Source organism: Macaca fascicularis, chromosome 1 (assembly GCF_037993035.2).
Source record: "Macaca fascicularis isolate 582-1 chromosome 1, T2T-MFA8v1.1".
NCBI lineage: Eukaryota > Metazoa > Chordata > Mammalia > Primates > Cercopithecidae > Macaca > Macaca fascicularis.
This window is the reverse complement of record NC_088375.1, coordinates 12,080,866-12,096,221: the sequence shown is the minus strand read 5'-3', so window position 1 is coordinate 12,096,221 and position 15,356 is coordinate 12,080,866. Positions and strand designations below refer to the sequence as shown.

The window sequence follows — 15,356 nt, the reverse complement described above, 5'->3', positions numbered from 1 at the left end:
GGTAGAGGTTGAACCAAAGGATCTACAGGCCTCTTCCTTCCTCCCTGGAGACTTCACCATCTTACCTGGTTAAGGTGCTTAGAGATGCTGGTCTGGAGAAGGGGAGAGGAGGTGGTTGGTCGCAATCAGGCACCGATTAGAAGGTGGGAGATAGCGCCTCACAGTTTTTATTGTAGAGTGATCAAAACTGCAATATCTGCTGCTCATTGAACATTCTCTAGTTTTGGTCCTGCCTAGGACATTTTCTGCAGAAATTTTTTTTTTTAGAATTTCACATGTCTAGCAGAACAGGAAACCTGGAATACGTTACAACCAACAAAAACATGGCTCTGGACAGGCCTAAAACAAGGACCTGAGCGTCAGTAGAGCATGGAACCAGCAGTTCCGTACATGACACCAGTTTCGTGCAGTCACACAGAGATCATTTCTGCATTTCCTTCTAAATGGGCAAACTGAAGCCCACAGTTTTGTTAAGAGGGGGCTGTGTATCCCTCAGATGACTTACTAGGGTACAGAAATGGACTTTAGAGTCTCAGTGTTAATAATGATGATGCCGTTGTCATCTAATATGAATAATGGAGCAGACTAAAATCTGACCCAAACAGAATCTGGTAAATAAATCAAGGAGAAGGACTTGCAAATCTTTGCATAAGAGAGGAAATGAGTAATGGCACCCTCTTTTGCTTGTTGTTCATACAACCAGGAGTCGAGAACTCTGCATAACTTAGCAGTACGGCTTCCAAGAAGGGCCCTGTTATTGTGGATAAATGGAGTCTATTTTTAAGGTTAGATAAATCCCCCCTATTTATGTGGGCAGGGAAAAATTATTGCTGAAGTGTTTTTGATAAGATTCTTCTGTGCGATAAACTGAAATACTGAGAGTAAAACAGTTTTTCATAAGAGGGAAGGAAGAAAAACTACTGTAAGTTATAGGAGACTAAGGCCATGTATTTATTTGGGGATTGCATTAATAAGTTTTCAAGCATTCACTTTTATTTAGCTACATGATTGGCTTTGTGGTTGTTCCAGTTCATGAAGAATGCCATAAATATTGGATTGACCATGGTTGATGATTTTTACTGCATGATAATACTATGAATGTATTGGGTGGAACCATAATTCCAATATATGTATATTCTTTCATTCAGCAAAGATATATATACTCACTACCTCCTGTGTGTCAGGTGTCTGTGGGGTGCCATAGACTTAAAGCCTTCTTCTTTTGTATTTTAAAATGGTTTCCACATAGTTATTAATAAGACTCCTAAATCAGAAGGTGCTGAGGCTAGAATCTGATGGCCAACCAGGTAAGATTTCCTTCAAAGTCTGTGTCAAATCAGCTCTACATTTCTCTATATCCAGCCTACATATTTCTATTTTATTCAAGGGATATTAACAAGGAAGATTAAATGCTGGCTGAAAGCTCTCATATATTTATTCTGGCATGTGGCAAGGTAGAACCTTTGACCTTCAAGCTGTGGGAGCCTCTGCATGTTCAGCAAAGTGCTGGCAGCACTGGGCATGCTGGGCACGACCAAGGAGAAGGATGATGGATGCTTCGCCCAGCACTGGTTGAAGAAAGTTCTTAAAAAGTTAGAGAATTTAGCACTTGGATTGACATCCGACGTATACTTACATAAATTTGTATTTCCATAGAAATACAAATTATATACAAAATTATATAATTACTGCCATTATCATGATTATGTTCTTAGCCTTTCCAAATTCCTGTTATATGCAAGGCATTCTACTTAACTCCACAGATATAATGGGATATATAGTCCTTGCCCACAAGAAACTATTACCAACATAATTTATTTGCCTTTCATAGACTGTTTTTTTCCCCTGTTAAATCTTTCTTAGGTAACTTTAAAGGAAACTTAAAAATTGAAGTGTAATATATAACATACAGATAGTAAAGTATGTAAATCTTAAGCGTACAGCTTGAATATTTGCAGTGTGAATGCAGTTGTGTAACTACCACTCACATCAACGCATAGAATGTTACCAGTGCCTGCAAACCTCTCTAGCACCCCCTCCCCGTAGTTACCTGCCTTTCCAAAGGTTACCACTCTGGACTTCTAGAAAAACGAATTAATGGCCGGGCGCGGTGGCTCACGCCTGTAATCCCTGCACTTTGGGAGGCCGAGGCGGGCGGATCACGAGGTCAGGAGATCGAGACCATCCTGGATAACACGGTGAAACCCCGTCTCTACTAAAATACAAAAAATTAGCCGGGCGCGGTGGCGGGCGCCTGTAGTCCCAGCTACTCGGGAGGCTGAGGCAGGAGAATGGCGCGAACCTGGGAGGCGGAGCTTGCAGTGAGCCGAGATGGTGCCACTGCACTCCAGCCTGGGCAACAGAGTGAAGACTCCGCCTCAAAAAAAAAAAAAAAAAAAAAAAAAAAAAAAAAAAAAAAAAAAAAAGAAAAACGAATTAATTCTGCTTGTTTTTGCACTTTGTGCAAATGTAATGACAATGCAATTGTGTCTAGTTTCTTTTGCTTCGTTTATATCTGAGATGCATCCATGGTGTTGTAGCTCTTGATGGCTTAGTGCTGTATGCTACAATTCATTTATCCATTCTGTTGGTAGACAAGGGGTTGTTTCTGGTTTCGCTAACAAAAACAAAGCTGGTACTAATATTCTCAAATACGAAAGATTTAAATATTTAAGTGAACACCTGAAATAAGGGTGTGTATACTTTTCTGCTGGATATATACCCAGGAGTAGAATTGCTGATTGGGTTACACATACGCCCAGCCTTCTAAACACTTTTCCAAAGTAGTTGACTCAGTTAACACTTCCACTAGCAGTACTTAGTAAATGTTAGTTTCAAAAAAAAAAAAGGAATTATTATGGTGGATGTATAGAGGTGTTTCATTGTGATTTTAATTAGCATTTCCCTGACAACTCATGATGGTGAACACCTGTTTTGTATCTTTAATGTCCATTTGGATATACTGTATTCTTTTGTGAAGTACCTATTCAGGCTTTAGCCTGTTTTAAAAATACAGTTGTTTGTTCTATCATTCTATCTATCTGTCTGTCTGTCTGTCTATCTATCTATCTATCTATCTATCTATCTATCTATCTATCTATCTTAGTCATCTCTCTCACTCTGTTGCCCAGGCTGGAGTGCACTGGTGCAGTCATAGCTTGCTGCAGCCTTTAACTACTGGGCTCTAGGGCTCTTTCTGCCTCAGCCTCCCAAGTAGATAAGACTACAAGTGTACAACCATGCCAGATAATTTAACTTTTTGTAGAGATGGGGTCTTACCATGTTGCCTAGGCTGGTCTCGATCTCCTGGCTTCAAGTGATCCTTCCAAAGTGTTGGAATTACAAGTGTGAGCCATGGTGCCTGACCAGAATTGTCTTTTTTAAACATTAACTTTTGGAGAGTATTTTATATGTTGTGAATAGGAATCTTTTGTTAGATATGTCTGTTGCAAATATCTTTTCTAACACTGTTGCTTTTTCCCCTCTATTACTTATGTTGTTAGTGTTGAAGAGCAGGTTTTCACTTTAATGAAGTCCAGATTATCAGGTTTTTTTTTGATTCATGGTTTGTGTTTTTTTGGTATCTTCTTTGCCTATCCAAAGGCTGTTCTCCCATATTATCTTCTAGAGCCTTTACTATTTTAAGGCTGATATTTAGGTCTGTGATCTTAGAATTGATATTTTGTTTATAGTTTGAGGTAGAGATCAGTCCCTAAACCTATGGATGTCCAGCTGATCCAGCACTAGTTATTTAAAAGGCCACCTTTTCATCACTGCATTGCGGTGGTACCTGGGTAGTAAATCATGTGACTGTAAGCATGGATATCTATTACTTGACTCTCTATTCTATTTCATTGGTCTATTTGTCTTTTCTTCTTCCAAATTTGTAACTTTTAAATTAACTCCAGATCTTTTGTTGTCTTGTTATATGTTGGTGTTCATCTTCTAACTTTGTTCTGATTCTTCAAAATTATCTTTGCTATTCTTGGCTCCTTTCATTTCAGTTTAAATTTTAGAATTAACTTATAAATCTCCACAAGACAAGCTGTTGGAATTTTTAATGAAATAGCATCAAATCTGTAGATCAGTTTGAGACAAATTAACATCTTTTCAATATTAAGACTCCTAATCTATGAACATAGTATATCTTTCTTTTATATATTTGGATATTTTAAAATTTCTCTCAGTAGTTGCACTTAGTTTTCTATGAAAGACTTTGCACATTTTGGGGGTCAGATTTATTTCTAGGTATTTGATGTTTATTGATGTCAATACGAATGATATCTTTAAAAAATTGTTTCTTAGATTGTAAAAATATAACTGACTTTACATTTGACCTTGTATCTAGTAACCTTGCCAAGTTCACTTATTAATTCTAACAGTTTATAGATTCTTTTGGATTTTCTATGTACCCAGTCATGTCATCTGTACATACTGACCATTTTATTTTTTGCTTCTCAGTTTTCGTTTCTTGTTATTGCCTCATTGTACTTCCCAGGATCTTAGTAAGTGCTGACTAGAAGACATGATAGCAGATCTTTGATCCTTTCCCTCAGTTTCAGGGAAAACTTAAGAGAATTTCATCAAGGATTTTATGATGTTTGCTGTGGTTTACTAAGCTGTTTTGTTTTGTTTTTATTGTTTGGCAGCTGAATTCTGCCTTGTATTGGGAGTCTTACCCTGTGTATATGCAGCTTAAAAATATGAGTTTAGAATTATGATTTTACTGTCTTTTATTTCTGTTAGTGCAATGGACTGTTTGTGCCTGCCCCCAACATTTTTATGTTGAAATCTTAACCCCCAATGTGATAGTATTAGGAGATGGTAGATGATTGGGTCATGAGGGTGAAGCCTTCATGAGTGCAATTAATGCCCTTATAAGAGAGATGAGAGAGCTCTCTTGCCTTACCATGTGAGGACACAATGAGAAGACAGCAGGCCGTCTGCAACCCAGAAGAGGGCCGTCACCAGAACCCGGCCATACTGGCTCTCTGATCTCACACTTCCCAGCCTCCGGAATGGTGAGAAGTAAATTCCTGTTGTTTATAAATCACCAGGTCTGTGGGACTTTGTTATAGCAGTCTGAACTATGATATTTCTTCTATTTCTTTATTTTTTCATTTTTGCCTTCCTTTAGATTAATCAAATATTTATTAACAAGCTTCTATTAGCTTGTGAGTTATTCATTCTTTTATTACTCCTTCAGTGTTTACACTAGAGTTTATAACATCTTTAATTTATTAGTATCTACCTTAAATGAATACTTTTATATTTTTCTGGAAATGCGAGTCTCTTTATATAATACTTTAAATGTATCCTCTCTTTTTGTGCTGTTCTGGCTATATATTTTAATTCTACACACACACACACTCACATACTCTTCAACTCCTTAAGACATTATTATTGTTCTTTAACAGTCAGAATTCATGTAGATTTACTTGTATGTTACAGTGTCCAGTGCCTTTCCGTCATCCTGCTTGCCGTGCTCTCATCTGGGATCATTTTGCTACTGTCTGAAGAACTACCTTAGGATTTCTTTTATGATGGGTTTACTGACAAAATATTCTCTCAGTTCTTGTTTAAAAACATCTGTGTTTCTCCTTGTTTGCATATGGAATTGGCAGTTGTTGGAGATCCACCCCCGACCCCACCCCCAGCAATTCTGGCTTCCATTATTTCTCATTGGAAGGTCAGCTGTAAGTCTCACTGTTTTCCTTTAAAGTTGGTATTTTCATTCTGTTTATCCTGCGTGAGGTTTGTGGAGTGTCTTGAATCTGTGGCTTGGTATTTTTTATTCATTTTGGAAAATTCTTAGCCAGTATTTCTTCAAACATTGCTTCTGCCTCATTCGGTCTCTCCCTTCTTTTTGGGATTCCAGTGACAGATATTTTCCTCCTTTCTCTCATGTTTCTTTTACATTGTTTTCTATATTTTCATTCCTTTTATTTTTCTCTTTGTACTTCAATCTGAGTATTTCCCACTGACCAGTTCACAAATCTCTTTTTGCTTTGTCCAGTCAGCTGGTAAGTCCATCTATTGAATTCTTAAATTTTGAGCTATTTTATTTTTTAGTAATTGGATTTATATTTGGTTCTTTTTCCAGATTCAAATTCTGTTGTAACATTCTTCCTTTTCATCTGTTTTCAAAGATATTTATTATTGTAATGAATAAGCATAATATGTGTATCACATGTACATTTGTTTCTCTTGCCTTTTCTTCTTTTTGGTTTTCAGACAGTTGGTTTTATTTTCTGGCAAAAATGGTATTTTTAAATTTATTGGACATAATGTAAGAAAAGCTGTAGAGGTGCTAGATGATGTTATCTTCTTCCATAAAACATTAATTTTATTCTGGTAGGTGGGTAGCATATGGCCACATCATTGTAATCGAATTGAGGCTTATTTGGCTCCATATTGCCCTTCCTAGTAGGTGTACCTCTGAGGTCTCATGTGAATACCTGTGGCGTTTGTTTTTTTGTTTTTGTTTTTTTCAAGATCCTGTCTTTTTTTTTTTTTTTTTTTTTTAAACTAGATCCTGTCTAGATTGTGAAATTTCAATTCAGTATAACATTGCCCAACTTTCTTTCTTTCTTTTTTTTTTTTTTTTTGAGACGGAGTCTCGCTCTGTCGCCCAGGCTGGAGTGCAGTGGCCGGATCTCAGCTCACTGCAAGCTCCGCCCCCCGGGTTCCCGCCATTCTCCTGCCTCAGCCTCCCGAGTAGCTGGGACCACAGGCGCCGCCACCACGTCCGGCTAGTTTTTTGTATTTTTAGTAGAGACAGGGTTTCACCGTGTTAGCCAGGATGGTCTCGATCTCCTGACCTCGTGATCCGCCCGTCTCGGCCTCCCAAAGTGCTGGGATTACAGGCTTGCGCCGCCGCGCCCGGCCAAAATTTCTACATTCTACTTAGGAAAATTGCGTGCAAGCCCATCACATCCTAGGATTTGGTTGCTCTTCAGCGACTTCAAATTATCTTCTATTTAAACTAGTTTTTATAGTTATACTCAGTGACAGTTTAGTTCAGTCCCAGCTTCTCCAGCACAACCTGGAACTGAAGTCCGCCCTAAGAAGCTAACTTTTGGTGGCACATAACATCGTACTGTGTGTTTTATTTTAACTCGTTCTTAAGAAACTTTTCAGGTTGAAATAATGATAGAGTCACAGAAAGCTGATACTCTCCAGTCAGTTTTCTCACTGGTTATATTTTACACAATATATACAATATTTAAAGCAGAAAGTTAGCATTGGTATAAAGTGTGTATATAGTTTTATGCTATTTTATCACCCATAGATTGGTGTAATCACCACTGCAATCAAGATACAGACCTGTTCCATCCTCACGGAGCGCTCTCTTGTGCTATCCCCCCCCCCCTTTTTTTTTTTAAGAGGGAGTCTCACACTGTCGCCTGGGCTGGAGTGCAATGGCGTGATCTTGGCTCACCGCAACTCCTGCCTCAGCCTCCTGAGTAGCTGGGATTAGAGGCACCCACCATCACGCCCGGCTAATATATTTTTTTTTTTTTTTTTTTTAGTAGAGATGAGGTTTCACTATGTTGGCCAGACCAGTCTCGAACTCCTGACATTGTGATCCACCCATGTCAGTCTCCCAAAGTGCTGGGATTACAGGCGTGAGCCACCGTGCCCGAGCTGCTATCCTTTTATAGTCACACACTTCCTCCTCACTGCCACCGTCCCTAGCCCATGGCAGCCACTGTTGTTTTGTTCTCCATCTCTGTAATTTTGTCATTTTCACAATGTAATTGTATTAATCCATTATTGCACTGCTATAAAGAAATGCCTGAGACTGGGTAATCTGTAAAGAAAAGAGATTTAATTGGCTCATGTTTCCACAAGCTATACAGGAAACATGACAGTTTCTGGGGAGGTCTCAGGAAACTTTCAACCATGGCGGAAGATGAAAACCAAGAGGAAGGAAAGCAGGCACGTCTTACATGGCTGGAGCAGGAGGAAGGCAGGGGGAAGGTGCTGCACACTTTTAAGCAACCAGATTTCAGGAGCACTCGCTCCCTATCACCAGAGTATCACCAAGGGGGAAATCCACATCCATGCTTCAGTCACCCTCAACCAGACCCCATCTCCAACGATCTTCCAATTGGGGATTACAATTTGACATGAGATTTGGGTGGGGGCACAGATCCAAACCATATCAGTAATATAAATTGAATGATACAATATGTGACCTTTGAGATTGGCATTTTTCATTCAGCAAAATGCCCTTTTCATGCTATGGACATACCACATTTTGGCCATTTACAACATGTCTTGCAAAATGCCTTTTCTCTCTCATATCTCTTTTACATTCTTTTGCAAGACATTTTGGTCGTTTTCAGTTTTTGACTGTTACAATGAAAATGGCTATGAATAATCTTATACAGGTATTTATGCAGAAATCAGTTTTGTTTCTTTGGGATAAATGCCCAGGAATATGTTTTGTTGGTTGTAAGGTATGTTTATTTTTTTAGAGAATTGCAGTATTTTCCAGGGTGGTTGCAGAATTTTAGATTTCCATCAGCAATGTTTGGGAGATCCAGTTTCTCCACACCCTTGTCAGCATTTGGTATCGTAACTGTTTTTAGATTTTAGCTGTTCTGCTAGGTGTGTAGTGATACCTAATCGTGGTATTAATTTGCTTTTCCCTAATGGCCCTGAAGACCTAAATGGTCTTTTTTTTTTTTTTTTTTTTTTTGAGACGGAATCTTCCTCTGTCATCCAGGCTGGAGTGCCATGGCGCAATCTTGGCTCACTGCATGCTCCGCCTCCCAGGTTCACGCCATTCTCGTGCTTCAGCCTCCCGAGTAGCTGGGACTACAGGCGCCCACCACCTCGCCCGGCTAATTTTTTGTATTTTTGGTAGAGATGGGGTTTCATCATTTTAGCCAGGATGGTCTCGATCTCCTGACCTCGTGATCTGCCTGCCTCGGCCTCTCAAAGTGCTGGGATTACAGGCGTGAGCCACCGTGCCCAGCACCTGTGTCTTTCTTTTAAGTCAAATGTCTCTTCGTGTTGTTTGCCTGTCTTCTAAATGGACTTTAAAAAAAACGTTGAATTTCGAAAATTCTTTATCAATGTTTTCTCCTGGTTTGTAGCTTATCATTTTTTCCCACTCGACAGTCTTTCAAAAACCAGAAGTTTTTAATTTTGATGAAGTAAAATTTATTGGTATTTTTCTTTTCTGGATTGTGCTTTTGGCTCCATGCCTAAGAACTCTTTGCCAAGTTCTTGGTCTTGAATATTTTCTCTTATGCTTTCTTCTAAATGTTTTATATTTTTATGGTTCTCATCAATGATCTGATTTTGAGTTAATTTTTGAATAAGATGTGAGACTCAGGTAGAGATTCTGTTTTTTTCCTGTCTCCAATTATTCCAGCAGCCTTTGTTGAAAAGATTACCATTCCCCCATTGAATTGCTTTTGTACAAAATTATTTGATCATACTTGCACAGAGCTATTTCTGTATTCTGTGTTCCGCTTCATTCATCTGTGTGTCTAGCCATTCACCAATACCATACAGTGTTGATTACTGTAGCTATGTATGTCCAGGTAGCGTGTTCTCTCTCATTTAATTCCTCTTTTTCAAAATTGTTTTACCATTTCCTTTGTCTTTCTATATAAATTTTAAAATATTCTTGTCTATGTCTACAAAAAATTTCACTGGGATTTTGATAAGAATTGTAGCAAACTTGTGCATCAATTTGGGTTGAGTTGGCATCTTTATTATTTTGTCTTCCAATGCGTGAACACTGTAGCAGATGTTTTCCATTTGGCTTACTGTAACATTGTGGACGAGGTCTTCCTGACTGCACTCTTTTCTGTTAACAACCTGTGCTTTAATTATTGCATCCTATTTCTTTTAGCTGAGTTTTTAAACCTGCGGATATGTATGTTAATTTCACATCATTTCTCTTTGATCATGGCAGTGAATCTCCATTGCATTGTACTATACAGAGTTTGTGGTATAATTAATCTCGCCCTACACTTAAGTCACTAGCAGATTCAACATTGCGTACCTTGATTTATCCAGAACTTTGAATTTTTTTTTTTTTTTTTTTGCTAAGAACTGTACCTATTTTTAGACTCTTTCACTTTCTCATCATGTCAATCTCAGACAATATATAGCTGTAGTACTTGGCTTTCTGGGGCCCATTTTCCTCAAAGAAACAGAACATTTCATTGTTTTTTAAAAAAAACACTTCTTGAAAACAAGTATATACAGTATGGTGATTACAATAAAGTCGCACTGACATGCAGAGGCTAGGCCATTGGCAGGGTTATCAAAATACAGCCAGATTATCAGTAAACAACATGTAAATGGGATACCTATAAATAGGCAAAATTTATGCCTCAGCAAAAATATGAGTTTAATAGGTGATGAGCCTTTGGCATGGCTCCAGAACAGTTGACATTGGTATGTTGTCCATGTGCTGTCGAAGCCTTTATTCTGATCAGATTGGTAAATTGTCCCTTACCAACGTGGCCATTTGTGTAAATATATTCTTTACTTCAGTCTGTAGTTTCACATTTTCACTGGTGGATGAATATTCTCGATTCTTAGGGGTTTTTAAAAACACTTCCCGTGTGTTAATTTAGTCTCATCTACCCTGTATTCTTCTTCTTATTACATTTGCCCTGACTTTTCAAAAATGGGTTCGTTATGAGAATTTCCTTAAGAAAATCTTTACTGTGTTATGATTGAAACATATATGTAAATTAATTCTTCTTCACCATCATTTATTTTTACTTAGAGCTTTAAGTGGTTCTGCTGACTCCATTTTCTGGCTTTTGGTATATAAAATGAACTTCCCTTTACTGTTTTTAGATCTCCCTGTACTGTGGCATTTAACTGACATTTTTCTTCCAACCTGCTCCTAGGTGAGCCAGTTGAGAAAAAAATACATATAATGGAAACATTGCACTGGGGCAAAAATCTCCTGTCTCTCTTAATATTTGGCATAATTGCAGCAACTCTAGTAGAATTCCCTTTTTCAGAAAAGAAGTTATCAGTGTAAGAAAAGTTTAATGATGGGTGGAGGAAAATAGCTCATTAGGACATTATGATCTCTTGAACTGTGAATTGTTTAAAAATGATGTTAAATTCTGCTTTTCATCGGTTGTTCTGGAAGAGTGCTGGTGAATGAATTTTCCAGTCCAGGCCCTAGAAAAATCCATGCAGCTTATCCCATTTATATGTTGTTTACTGATAATCTGGCTATATTTTGTGATAAGAGAAAGTGGGAAAGATTAATGGGAACCACTCAGAGGTTTAACAATAGAACTTAAAAAGAGCAATTTCAAAAGATAATTTTGAAATATGTACTTAATATAGGAACATAAATGGACTTCTTTGGAAATTTAATTTTAATGTTATTTATGTCTAGTATAAGTAAATACTTTTCAAAACAGGGCACAGCAAGTTAGACATTTATAACTTATACAGTGAGTACAGAGAGGACTTTTGTACTGGACTTAATTATTAATGCCTGTTAGCCAGAGGACTAAAAGTAGTTCATGAAAATCAGGAATGTTTATATAACATTTAACTTAGGAGAGAACTATTTCCCAAGGAAAATGCTTGATGATTTTTTATCAGTTAATGCTATTGCCTTTCATAATTTTTTAAAACCTTAGTGAAGTACTGAATTATTAGGAGTGAGGAATTTCCTTCAATATTCTGGAAAAGTCCATTTTAAAAAAATGGTGTCAGGCAAGAGTTTAGGCTTCTTAAATTATGCTTTATTTTCTGTTTTTTTTTTTTTTTTTTTTTTTTTTTTTTTTTTTGAGATGGAGTCTCGCTCTGTCGCCCAGGCTGGAGTGCAGTGGCCGGATCTCAGCTCACTGCAAGCTCCGCCTCCCGGGTTTACGCCATTCTCCTGCCTCAGCCTCCCGAGTAGCTGGGACTACAGGTGCCCGCCACCTCGCCCGGCTAGTTTTTTGTATTTTTTGGTAGAGACGGGGTTTCACCGTATTAGCCAGGATGGTCTCGATCTCCTGACCTTGTGATCCGCCTCTCTCAGCCTCCCGAAGTGCTGGGATTCCAGGCTTGAGCCACCGCACCTGGCCAAATTATGCTTTATTTTCAAAGATATTCACTTATTAGGCTATTTCTCAAGGAATAGATTTTACTTTATTGGTTTTCATGTGAATACTGTTTTTCCCTAACAATTGCATTTTATTAGAAAATTTTTCCTGAAAACTTAATGTTTGAAATGAAATGCACATAGAGTATGGCATAATGTTAATAAACATTTTCCTTTATTCTCTTAAAATTTTAAATTGCTTTCCATTGCTCATTATAAAAGTGGTCCAGTTAAGCTATTGGAGGATGGTTTGACGTACCTGTTGGTGTTTTAACTTTTTTTTTTATTTTGAGACACAATCTTACTGTGTTGCCCAGGTGGGAGTGCAGTGGCATGATCATGGCTCACTGCAGCCTTGACCTCCCAGGCTCAAGTGATCCTCCCACCTTGGCCTCTCAAAGTGTTGGGACTACAGGTGTAAGCCACCATGCCTGGACTGTGTTTAACTTTTTACCTTTCTATTTTTTATGATTTTTTTCTTGCAGGCTGACTTGAAGCAAATTGGCAGCAAGATCCCCCTGCCTCAGCCTCCTGAGCAGCTGGGACTACAGGTGCATGCCGCTGGGCCCAGCTAATTTTTAAATAACTATGTCAAACCATCCTCCAACAGCTTAACTGGACCAGTTTTATAACATGATGAACAACAAAAAACAATTAAAAATTTAGGAGTATAAAGGTCTTATACTCCTGGTTTCAAGTAGTTTTTCTGCCTCGACCTCCCAAAGTGCTGGTGTCACAGGATCCTTAGGGTTTTGCTTTACCAGCTGGAACCTCTGTGACCGGTGGTGCCTCTGCTTGGGTTTTGCTCGTGCCCACTGGGCTCATTTCACCCACTTGGCCCGGCAGGCTGTGCTTGGTTTGCACTACCATCCCAGATCCCATGCCTGCCAAGGGCGAGTCAGGTGCAGAGAGGCAAGGGTTGTGTGAGCAAGTGAGTGTGGGGTCCAGCCACTGTGTGTAGCCAGGTACATTGGCTGGGGTAGGGTGGGCTGCTCCAGGTGCTGGCACAGGTGCCATCTCCATGTGAGGCTGTGGCCGGATCAGACGTACTGCAAGTGGCTTCTGCTGTGGGCACCAGTATCTGGACCAGGAGAATGCAATGGCACCCAAAAGCTCGGAGATGCCAGGAACTGCAGAGCCCCAAGGAGAGTGTTACAGCGTGTCACAGCCCTGGCTCAGGGAGCCCCAAGGGCCACTGCTCTTCTCTTCTTGTTGCCTGCAATGTGGTGAGTAGGGGGCGTGTTTCCGGCCTGTTTGTGTTACAACTCTTTCAGTCCTGCCGGGTCCCAAGTTCTAGTCCAGCGTCCAGGAAGAATGAGATACGCAGACAGCTGGAGGGTGAGTAAGTCGGAGGGGAGCTTCATTGAGCAACAGAACAGCACTCATGAGGCCTGAAGTGGGCAGCTCCCTCACACAGGCAGGTCTTCCTGACGAGTGTGCGAGTCCAGCTGAGTCCAGGGTTTGTTTTTTTTTTTTTGGAGACAGAGTCTTACTCTTGACTCCCCAGGCTGGAGTGTAATGGCATGATCTTGGATCACTGCAACCTCCACCTCCTGGGTTCAAGTGATTCTCCTGCCTCAGCCTCCTGAGTAGCTGGGATTACAGGGACCCGTCACCATGCCCAGCTAATTTTTGTATTTTTAGTAGAGACGAGGTTTCACTATGTTGGCCAGGCTGGTCTCAAACTCCTGATCTCAGGTGATCTGTCTGCTTCGGCCTCCCAGAGTGCTGGGATTACAGGCGTGAGCCACCGTGCCCGCTGAGTCCAGGTTTTTTATGGGCTCAGAAGGGAGGAAGTGCAGGCTGATTGGTCCATGGTTGGCCATGGCAGGCCTGGAAAAAACACTATAAACTCTTACTCTGTGTTGGGGATTCCACTGGGAACTGGCCCCCTGGCCCCCAGGCTTCAGGTCGTGCCTGGCTTGAAGTTGGGGCTTCACCAGGGTCCTGCCTCTTCCGGCCTAGAAACCTGTCTGCCTCCTGTGGCCATCAACATTGTGTCAAAGATGCCCAGGCTGTTCATGCCGAGGGGTGCCTGTGGAGCTGCTGTCAGCCCCACCAGGCTCCAGCCTGTCTCCCTGAGCTTGTAGGTGCCCACAGTTTCAGAGGGAGATGAGGTGGTGGCGGGGGGTGCTGGTGTGTCATTACCACCTTGAGCATGGGTACAGCTGGCCAGGTCGCGACAGTGCCCGGGCTCGGGCTCCTACTTTACTCTGAAATTGGAGCAGGCACTAGTGGTGGGGAATGGCCAGGGAGCGGGCACTTCTGACCGTGCTGGGGGAAGAGGGCTTCCTGCGACATCAAGAGCACGTGGATGCCACTGAACCCGGCCTGTGCAGCTTTTGAGATCAGTTGGAGTTTAGCAAATTCCACTTTCCACTGATCAGGGTCGGCTTCCAGGCATTGAGTGGATGGGCAGAGAAGATGAGAGACAGATGAAGAGAATACTCGCAGCAAAGGGGCAGAGACAAGGAGACAGGAGCTGGTCTGCAGAGGAAGGGCTCATTAGAGAATTTTTCTTTAGTGCACCAACCAGCAAGGGGGAAGTGAACGCCAAAAGGAACTGTGGGAGGTTTTCTAGAATGTCAGTTATAAAGCTACTTGTTGCACACATAAAATGGATTAGGAAACTCGTATTTAATCTTAAAAAATCTTTTAGTGTATGCCAGAGCATTTTAATCTGAAAATATTTAAAAATACTCTCCTGTAATCCCAGCACTTTGGGAGGCCGAGGCGGGTGGATCACATGAGGTCAGGAGTTCGAGACCAGCCGGGCCAACATTGCGAAACCCGGTCTCTACTAAAAATACAAAAAATTACCCAGGCGTGGTGGCAGGCACCTGTAATCCCAGCTACTTGGGAGGCTGAGGCAGAATTGCTTGAACCTGTGAGGCAAAAGTTGCAGCGAGCAGAGATGGCGCCACTGCAATCCAGCCTGGGTGATAGAGTGAGACTCCATCTCAAAAAAAAAAAAAAAAAAAAAGCAAAAACTCACCAGTTAGTATAACTAATGCTCCAGGAAGCTGCCACATATTTACCTCAGGACCTATTTCTATCTTCACCCCACTGCACACTGAAATAGACCCTTGACCTAGTGTAGAGGACTATGAAGAGGATTGTTATAAGGAGTTCAAGGCTAACCCTGGTGGTCATTTTAAGGAATTTGGATTTTATCCTGGAGTCGTTAGTTGATGGACTATTTGACAGACATCTACAGAATGCCTGGTTTGTGGTGGGTGTTGAGAATACAGATAGGGGCCCT

General features: G+C 40.5%; 1 protein-coding gene across 10 annotated transcripts in view; it reads left to right on the top strand.

Moving 5' to 3' along the window:
- Positions 1-15,356, top strand: part of RYR2 (ryanodine receptor 2) — a 787,495-nt gene that overhangs the window by 16,408 nt on the left and 755,731 nt on the right. The gene's annotated exons all lie outside the window — the stretch shown is intronic.